The sequence below is a fragment of the Vicugna pacos genome, chromosome 30 (genome assembly GCF_048564905.1).
Source record: "Vicugna pacos chromosome 30, VicPac4, whole genome shotgun sequence".
Lineage (NCBI taxonomy): Eukaryota > Metazoa > Chordata > Mammalia > Artiodactyla > Camelidae > Vicugna > Vicugna pacos.
The window spans coordinates 33364419-33374345 of record NC_133016.1 but is presented as its reverse complement, the minus strand read 5'-3'; the positions used below and the strand labels follow the sequence as shown (position 1 = coordinate 33374345).

The 9927-nt window shown below is 32.5% G+C and overlaps 1 pseudogene; it reads right to left on the bottom strand.

Moving 5' to 3' along the window:
* Window positions 1–7358: 7358 nt before the first annotated feature.
* On the bottom strand, window positions 7359–9037 carry LOC140690338 (heat shock transcription factor, Y-linked-like; annotated as a pseudogene).
* Between the last annotated feature and the right edge of the window lie 890 nt (window positions 9038–9927).

The following is a 9927-nucleotide window of genomic DNA, read 5'->3' as shown; positions in this document are numbered from 1 at the left end:
ATTTTTTCCTCAGTAAACTAAAAACTGTAATTGTTAGTTTTCCTTTTTTTTTAATTTGGAGACAGATCTAAAATAAAGATTGCTATGATTTATCTCAAAGTCAGTTCTGCTCCTGTTCTTGGTCAAATATTGTATAGTTTCATGCTTTAAATTTCGGGAATTAATCCATTTTATCTCATTTTTTATACTATGGAAGGAAGTATTTTAACATCTTCCTTTTACATGTACTGTCCTGTTTTCTCAGAACTACTTTTTGAAGAGACTATCTTTTTTCCATTGTATACTCTTGCAACCTTCATTGCAGACTAATTGACCATATGTGTGTGGGTTTATTTTCAGACTCTTTATTTTGTTCCATTTTTCTCTGTGTTTCTATAAGTGCCATATTTTGATGTATTGATTACTGTAACTTTGTAGTATGTTCTAAACTCAGGGAGGGTAATACCCACAGCTTCATTCATTTTTCAAAATAATTTTAAAAATTTGGGACTTTCAGATATATGTTCAAATTTTATTATTTTTTTCCTTGTTTTGTGAAGAAACTTTTGGATTCTGTGAAAATAGAAATTTATTAAAAGAAAAAACCTGAGAAAAATACTAAACTGTGGAGGATAAATCATACAATATTAACAACAACTGGATTGCTGTATAAATCAAACAAAAAATATATAAAGAAAAATGACAACAGAAACAAAATCCATGGGGTTTAACAAAAGCAGTATTAATAGGGATACTTATAGCAAAATAATCCCACTTATACAAATAAGAAACACGTCTCTTACAACATATTCTTACAACCAAATGTTGTAGCAAAATAATAAATAAGCATGTTAGTAGAAGGAAAGACAGTTGAAAGGTCAGAACATAATTAAATAAAATAAAGATTAAAAACAGAAACATTTGATCAAACTAAATAATAGCTTTTCAAAGATAAATAATGTTGATAATCTTTAACCATACACATGAGCAGAAAAGAGAGTACAGATTAATAAGCTCTGAAATAAATGAGAAGTTACAGCTTATATCAAAGAAATACAAAGCATCACATAAAGCTACAACAAATTATATGCTTATAAAATGGAAACCCTAGAAGAAATATACAATTTCTGAGAAAGACATAATTTCCAGAATGGAATGAGAAATAGAAAATATGAACGGATTGTCACTAATGAAATTGAATCAGTAATTTAACAAAATCTCCCAAGAAACAAATTTCCAGGCCTAGACAGCTTCACAGGTGATTTCTGCCAAACATTTAAAGAATAACTGTCACATATACTTCTCAGCGTATTCCAAAAATTTCGAGAGGAAGGGAGGATCACTACCCCAAATTTCTGTATCACATTACTACTAAAACTGGAACAAATACTTCAAAAAATTACAGGTTACATACTACTGATAAGCATAGATGCAAAAATCAATACTAAATTGTTAGCAAATCAAACAATACATTAAGAGTATTATACAATATGATTAAATCCATTTTACTCCAGGGATGCAAAAGTGATTGAATACCCACAAATTAATCAGTATGTTACACCACACTAACAATATGAAGAATAAAATTTATACGGTCACCTCAATAGAGCCATAAAATGTTTTGACAAATTCAGTATCTATTTATGAATATATTTCTCCTCAAAGTGGGCATGAGGAAACATACCTCAACACAGTTAAGGTCTTATACGACAAGAACTCAGCTAACATGACACTCACTGATTAAAATCTGAAAGCATCTCCAATAAGAGCAGGAAGAAGACAAAAATGCTCACTCTTACCCCTTTTATTCATTATAGTATTGGAAATTCTAGCCATAGCTATCCAAAATAAAAGAAAGTAAAATATAGCTAATTAAGGAAAGCAGTAAAAGTATCTGTTTGCAGATGACATAATTTAAACAGAAACCCTAAAGAAGACGCCACAAAACTACTAGGGCTTATCAATGCATTTGGTAAAATTTCCGAATGTAAAATTAACATACAGAAATCTTGCATTTCTACACACTATCAAGAAGCTAACTGATACAGAAAGTGAGGGAACTGCATCATTTACTGTTGCATTAGAAAAAAAAATCAAGAAATATATCCAACCAAGGAGGTAAAGGACCTGTACTCAGAAATCTATAAAATATTTATAACAGAAATTGAAGGTAATGCAAACAGATGAAAGAATATACTGTGTTCGTAGATGAGGAAACATATATTGTTTAAGTGGCAGAATAAGCCAAGAAAATACACTTATTAAATTCAGTTCCCCCAAAAATACCAAGGGCATTTTCAGACACCTACAAAAAATAATTCTAAAATTTACATGTAAAGACAAAAGAATTGAAATCACTAAAAAAAAAAAAGAAAAAAGAAAGAAAAGAAAACAAACAAAATAAAAACACAAACAACTTTGACAAAGAACAAAGAGGATGTATTACAGTCCGTGATTTTAAGCTATAATACAAAGCTACAGTAATAAAAATAATATGGCAGTGGCACAAAAGAAACAGAATAATGGAACACAAATAATGCCTGAAAATGAAATTAGACAGTTATGGTCATTTAGCCCATTACAAAAAATGAATATACAGTGGGGGAAAGGTAACCAACAGGCACATGAAACCGATCAACATCACTAACCATCAGAAAAATGGAAGTCCAAAACACAATGAGATTTTATGTCACTCCTGTCAGAATGACTATTATCAAAAAGATAACAAACATAATTGTTGGTGAGGATGTAAGAAAAACAACCCGGATGCACAGCTGGAGTGAATGGAAAAATGTGCTGCCACTGTGGAAACAACATGGAGATTTATCTAAATATAAATTTGAAATATAATTCTACAGTTCCATACCTCGATACTAATTCCAAGAAAATAAAAACGCTAATTAGAAAAGATAAATGCAACCCTATATTCACTGCAGCAATATTCACAAAAGACAGGATATAGAAGCAAATTAATTGCTCATCAGTAGATGATGGAGAAAAAGATGTGTGTTTATAATGTATATATCTACCCATCTTAATTACAGATTTATCTATATTTATATATATATACACACACACAGAGACTATATATATATGCAGTATATATATATATATGAAGTATATATATATATATGCAGTATTTATACACACACACACAGATAAAAATAAAATGGGTTATCATTCAGCTGCAAAAAGTATAAGATTTTGTCATTTGCAACAAATGGGTAGAAAAAGAGGGTAATATGCTAAGTGAAATATGTCAGAAAGAGAATGACAAATGCTGAATTATTTTACTCAAATTTGGAATTTTAAACAAATGATCATAGCAACACAGAAAAGGATTTATACATATAGAAAGAAACAGGATGTTCACAAGAAGGAGGGAAATGGGGTAAGGAAAAGAAAAAGTTGAGGAAAATTAAAAGGGAAAATTTTCCAAGTGCAAGTTAAATAAATCAGGGACAAGAAATTTACTCTATGGGGAATAGTCAATAACTATTAAATATATTTACATAGCAACATATCATAACTAAATATATTCTGGTGAACAGTTTGAAATGTATTAAAAATTGCAAACAGTATTTTATGTAGGGGAAACTAGCACAGTGTTATAGAAGAAAGTACAATTCAAAAACAAATAAAGATACTTATAGGAAATTAGATTTGTAATTAACAGAGGCAGGTTTTGGAAAAGGAGAATTTGATTAATGCACTCAAAAGCTACAAACTGCCAGCCATAAAATAAACGTATTCTAAGGATGCCCTGTAATAACATGAAAATTACAATTAATACTGATTTATGTTCTATATGTATGTTGTTAAGAGAGTAGACCATAAGATTACTCATCACAACCAAACGACAAATTGTATTACTTTAAAATTTTATCTAAATGAGAAAATGAATTCTCCCAAAAGTTGCTATGATATTTATTTCATGATAGTTGTATATCAAATCACTATCCTGTGCACCTAAACTTACACAATGTTTTATGCCAATTATATGTAAATAAAAGGGGAAGGAAAAATGAAAAGTCAATGGTCATTTTTTCCCATATCATTTCTCATGATTGTTTTAGCAGCAAGTAAACTTGACTCATGATATACATATCCTAGGTAAAGATACTCATAAATAGGTGATTCTAATAAATTGTACATAAAGATATTTATAAAATTAGTGTCTTACCATGCCTTAAACTTTCTTCATGTTAACAGCTCACTGCTTCTGTAGGCATCAAAATTTCATTCTGTGTAATCATCTGAGATTAGTGAATGGATACAAATTTAAAACTGGCTGCTCTTGCTGTGAGTGATGAAATTCACTCTCTCTGACCGATGGTCTCATCTCCCCGACAGCATCTGTAAGAATTGAACATGCTAGGTTGCTAAAAATCTCAGCATGGTAAAATCTCAGAACTCCTACAATTCTTAACTGTTTTCCAATGGGAATGCAATAATGACAAAGACTTAATTTTGGATAAGAATGTGGAGTTTTCTCATGGTTGCATAAGGGAATGTGACGATAATCCATGAGATCCACAGCAAACACTCTTGTTCAAGTCCTGGGCAAAGATGTGTAAAGATTCTGCAATATTAGGACAGAGGACTGCTTTCAAAATGATGAGGGCGCTCACTCTATTCCAGGTAGTCCAAGGGAAGAAAAGTTATTGCAATTTCTGTGTGAATGGGAATAATTCAGTGTTTCAGAATCTATAAATTAGTCAAAGTGTGTTCAAAGCCAAATTAAGTTGTGTCAACAATGAGAATTAAAAGAAAAAAAGTTAGACATAAGCTTAAATTAAAAAGGTGATACAGTCCTGTGCTGGGCTCTCGGTACTAAATAATGTATATGCCTCAGTCCCATTCAAGGGTTCAGTGGCTTGGCCCTAGCATCAGCTCAGAATTCAATGAACAGGTAACAATTAGTATACTGGGAGAAATATAATCTATCCCTCCCTGATTGGAAGAAAATCTGGTGTTTCAATGAAACTCTTAATTCACAGAGATTCTGCCAGATGCAGAGGAATATTTCACTGATGACTCAACTAAGACAGACTTAGTTACTGCTTAACAATCCATCCTCACACACAGACACAGTGGTACAGAGATTTGTTGTATTTAGTGGGAAGAATTCAGTGGGCAGAGCTCAGAGAATAGTTTTCAAAGCACCAGCCAACTTTTGTAGTTTTGCCAATAGTCTAGATTTTCCCAGGTAGAAAACTACAGATGGACAAACAATATTCTTCTTTAGGATTTCTAATTTTGAAAGTAAACTGTAGCTTTTGACTTATCAGTATAGAACCTTGTTAAGATGATCACGGTAAGACCCACTGTCTGATAAGGAGCTGGAAACTAGCTGCTGAACCAGCCCATCTGAACCCCAGAATGCTAATGTATGCAACAACATAGCCACCATCAGAGTTCAGCTGACAAACTAAAAAGCTTGATGTTTTTGTTGTAGGAAGAACCACTGGTGTTCAGACACAGTTCTCCAGCTGTAAGTGGTCTCTATTCTTCTCTTGGTAAAGGTCATATTGGTGGCATGTTGCTAGAGTTCACCCTGGCCAATTTTCCCATTCTCCAGATTATCAAAAGCTTTCTTCACAATAGGTGACACATTTTCAGTACTAAATTCTGCCATTACTGTCTTATCAGCTGACACTACCTGAATCATTGTGAGCAGAAGCCGTAGGCTCCCTGACTTTTCCTACAATTTTTCCAGCATTTCAGGGCATTTCACATTCTTAAAATGCTTCATATTTTATTTTAAATTAATGGGAAATAGTCAAAGACTTTCATGAATATTTTATATTTCCTAATATCTGTATAAATTTGGTATTCTTGCAGTTGGACAAATTTTTAATTCTATCACCCTCACCTCCATCTAGTCCACACATTTTAGATTGCAATTTGTTTACTGAATGCAACCACCACAGCCAAGGGTCAAGTACATTTTAGATACATCCTCTGTTAAGGTTAGAAGGGGCAAAAGTTATGTGGGGTGTATAAACCTATATTAAATGTTTGCAATGGCACTGTCTTTTCTGGAAAAATCTCTGAATTTAAGAAGTAAAATAATTGGAAGGCAGTATAGTTATTGGTATGGGGAAGGATATCAGCTATTTTGGGATGGGTGGGTGATGAAGAGACAGGAAAATGTCCAGCAAATGGGAATGGAATACTTTAGACCTCTGGAGGCATGAATTAAGAAAATAATAACTTGTCTCCTGTACCTACCTCCAATTACTGTTTTGAGGGATTAGTCCTTGGGCTATGAAAAGAGCTAGTTTTTGGTGAAGAGTAAAGACCATAACAAAATAGTTGGAAAACCATGAGAGTTTTCTTGTTTCAAGAAAGTGGATTTTGCTAAAGTCAACATGTATTTTTCATTCAGTAAATACTAAAATGCATCCTGTGGCATGTGCTGAGCTTACTGTGCTGGTATCCAAGTTAGACAAGGAAAGGGGGATAGACAGAAAACATCTGGAGGAGGTGGTTTCTGTGCTGAGACAGGGATAGTCTAACAAGGTAAAAGGAGGACACCCAAAATCCAAGGATGAGCTGGATTAAAAGTATTGAGTTTGGAACTAACATTGTTGACAATCATTTGCCTGGATATATATCCAGATACAGTGAAACATAAAGATATGCCATGGTAATCAGTTGCCAGATTCATAAAGAAATGACTAAACAAATTTGAGTTTGTGTGCTTAAAGTTGGAAAGGCATTGAATGCCACCCTGAGGACGTAAACTTTACTTTGGCTGGAACATAAAGCAACATAAATTATTGACTAGAAAATATAATGTAGAATCTTCAGGGCAGGAAATGAAAGCACCAATTGGAATGCTTTTAGAACAGCACGAAGAAGACCATAGATAAAATTACTTCTTAAATTCTACCACATGATGAATGTGCCATCTTTGACTATATCATGTGATCTTTTTGATTCCGGGGATGACATAATAGAGACCATGATCCCTGGGCCGGTTACTGCATGTATCTCCTGTTCCAATCTATCCTAACTTAACACTTTTCATACTTTCCAGTATGAACCAGAATCCACTTAGTAATTTTCCCTCTCTCCATGTTTTAGTCTTTTTCCAAATTCTCCCATATTTTCTTCTTCCTTACAAGGAATTATTTAAATTTACTCCCATATTTTTCCATAAAAAGATCATATCAATCAGATATCTCTTTCTATCGTTAAATGGCAACTTAGTCTCCTGTTTAACTATATGCTATATTTAAAAAAAATAAGGAAAATACAGGTACACACCTATGATTATTGTTAAAATAAGAAAATTGCAGATATTTGATGACATTTGCCAACATCAATTTTAACTACTGTTATCCTGCATAATCTGGTAGTCCTCTGGTTGATCAGTTGTAATTAGTTTGACGTTCATAAACTGAAAATGTCTGATGAGTTGGCCTTGAAAGAGAGGTAACTGATTTATCAGCTATCACTGGCACTGAAATGCGTGGGTTGATCCCTGGTTGAAGTTTAGGAAAATGAAGTTCATTGGCAGATATTTTGTGATATCTTTATGGAAAAGTAGAAGGCTCCAACATCAGTCTAAAATAATTGCTCTGTATGGGAGAGAAGATGCTGTACTGAGAAATACAAGTTGTAGTTGTAATGGAGTTCACAATACGGCCATTTGTTTCATTGTAGCTGATTTGAGAGTGCCCGTGGACAGGGGTGAACTGATTGAAAATAGCTCGTTGATCCACTGCAATTTGTTCTGGTGGTCTCACTGACATTGATGATGGAGGAGGAAAATCACCTCTGATCGGGGTTGTTGTATCACCAATTATGTGGCTAGTAGAGGGCTTTCTTATTAGAGGCATGTTTAAATTTGCAGAAGGTAAAAATGCACTTTCTCCACTAGTGTCAGCCACAAAATCAGAATTATGTTTATCGACATTACCCCTGATTTAAAGTATTTCTTGTTGAAATCTTCAGCCAATGAAGACAACAGACAAGAATTTTTAATCTCAACTCTTCTTTTTATTCTCACTAAAAGCTGGGGACAGCCTCGTTTAACATTTGGATTATGATACAAATGCAGCTACAACCAATGGAGAAACATTTTAGTAAAATTTTAAACCAAAATACAAGACTACAATAAGGCTAACTTATAAAACCTCAGATTCCACGTTTACAGTGCAAAGATAATATCATCAAAATATGAACATTGCTGACGATATTTTGAAGTTCCTTATTTGGAAACTATGCATTTAAATAGTATACTCATCAAATTTAAGAAGTCAGCCATTGCAGTAACAGTGAATGCCACTTTTTATAAGCAGCCTTAATACCTTTATTTAGATTTCTGGAATTATTCATAGTTGCAAACAAAGTTTCTCATAATATTGACTACTTAAGGCACTATCCTCATTTTTTAGAAAAAATAAAGGATTTTAGCCTTAGTAGTTTTATACAATTTTCAAAATTTAGCTTTACTTTTATATTATCATTGATTGATATACAAAATAAAATTTTATATATAAGTTACCATGTGGTAACTAAAATTTCTGAATACCTTTCTTAAAACAGAGACTTCTTTTTCTACTGCCAGAAAGTCAGCTAAACAAGCAGAACCTTGAAAATTCTACCGCACCTTCTTAAACCCATATAGGTTTAGCTGTCTAAGTAAACTTTTCATACTTCCAGTTTCAAATATTCTGAAAGGGGCCTTTCTTTCCAAAACTTCCTTCTTAAAGACATCTTCATCAATCACTATGAAATATCCATTATCATCCCACCAGATGGATTTAAATTGGTCACTCCCAGCTATTTTCCAGAGTTTTCTTGGAAATGTCAGATAACGAAAATCATTATCTTCATCTGGTTCAGAGACACAATGTGTGTATCATGGTGTTTTTATCAAGGATTCTTCAGACAAAGTCTGAAAAGCATTTTCTTCAATCATAGACCTCAAGTCCAAGTCCCCAGAAAATGTTTGATCACACAATAGAGATCTACCGGATTTTGCTTAACCAGTTGGTCCATCTTTACAAGACACAACTTGAATTTCTGAAGAATCATGTGCCATCTCAATTAAATTTATCAACAGCTACTTTTCTAATCTGCATGATTTTGAGCACTGCAGCATCAAATGCTGCTTTAGCAGGCCTGCACAGATAAACTGCTAGACCTTCACAATGAAACTCAACTTGAGTAGCTGTGACATTACAAAACAACTGGCCTCTCAGCAACTCAAGTGTAACATTCAGCCAGTGTTTACTTGTCATTCATCCAGTTAAAATGAAACATATAGGATGCTTATATTTAAAGTGTGATTTGCAAATATTATCCCAACAAAATCTTTCTAAATAATTTAATTTTGGGGTCTATGAAATAAAACCAATCTCCTTCCTTTTGTACAGAAATTTTTACCAGATTTAAGAACAGAGTATAAGTAATGCACAAAATATATAAAATAATATTAAAGTTTTAGAATTTAAAGTGAAATTTGTGTAAATCCAGTACAGATAATGTATATCTATTTCAATATCATTTGTAATTAAAGTGAAACATAATTTGATTTGGAAATGGAAATAAGTATTTTTCTGTGTACTTTATAATAAGTAGCTCTATATTCATAACATGAGCAGAATAAATATCAGTTTATTTGTTTTGTATAAAAAATAAATGGTAAATAAGTATGAAATAAAATTAGATAAAAATAATGAATCAAATTTAAGAAATCCCAAGGGGCAGAAGTTTTGTTTTAAATTTCAATTAAGTTCTATAAGTAAAACAAATGTAAGTTAATATTCTACTCTAAAATTACAAAAGAGAAAATCTTATAGTATATTTACAAATGTATACTTTTGCCATTCTTTCAGTCAGAGGTTTTTCAGTCCTTAGAAGGAACAAATTTTCTTTTCATCTTTATAATCCAAACCCTTGAGCCTTCTGTTAAGTGTTCCAAAATGATGT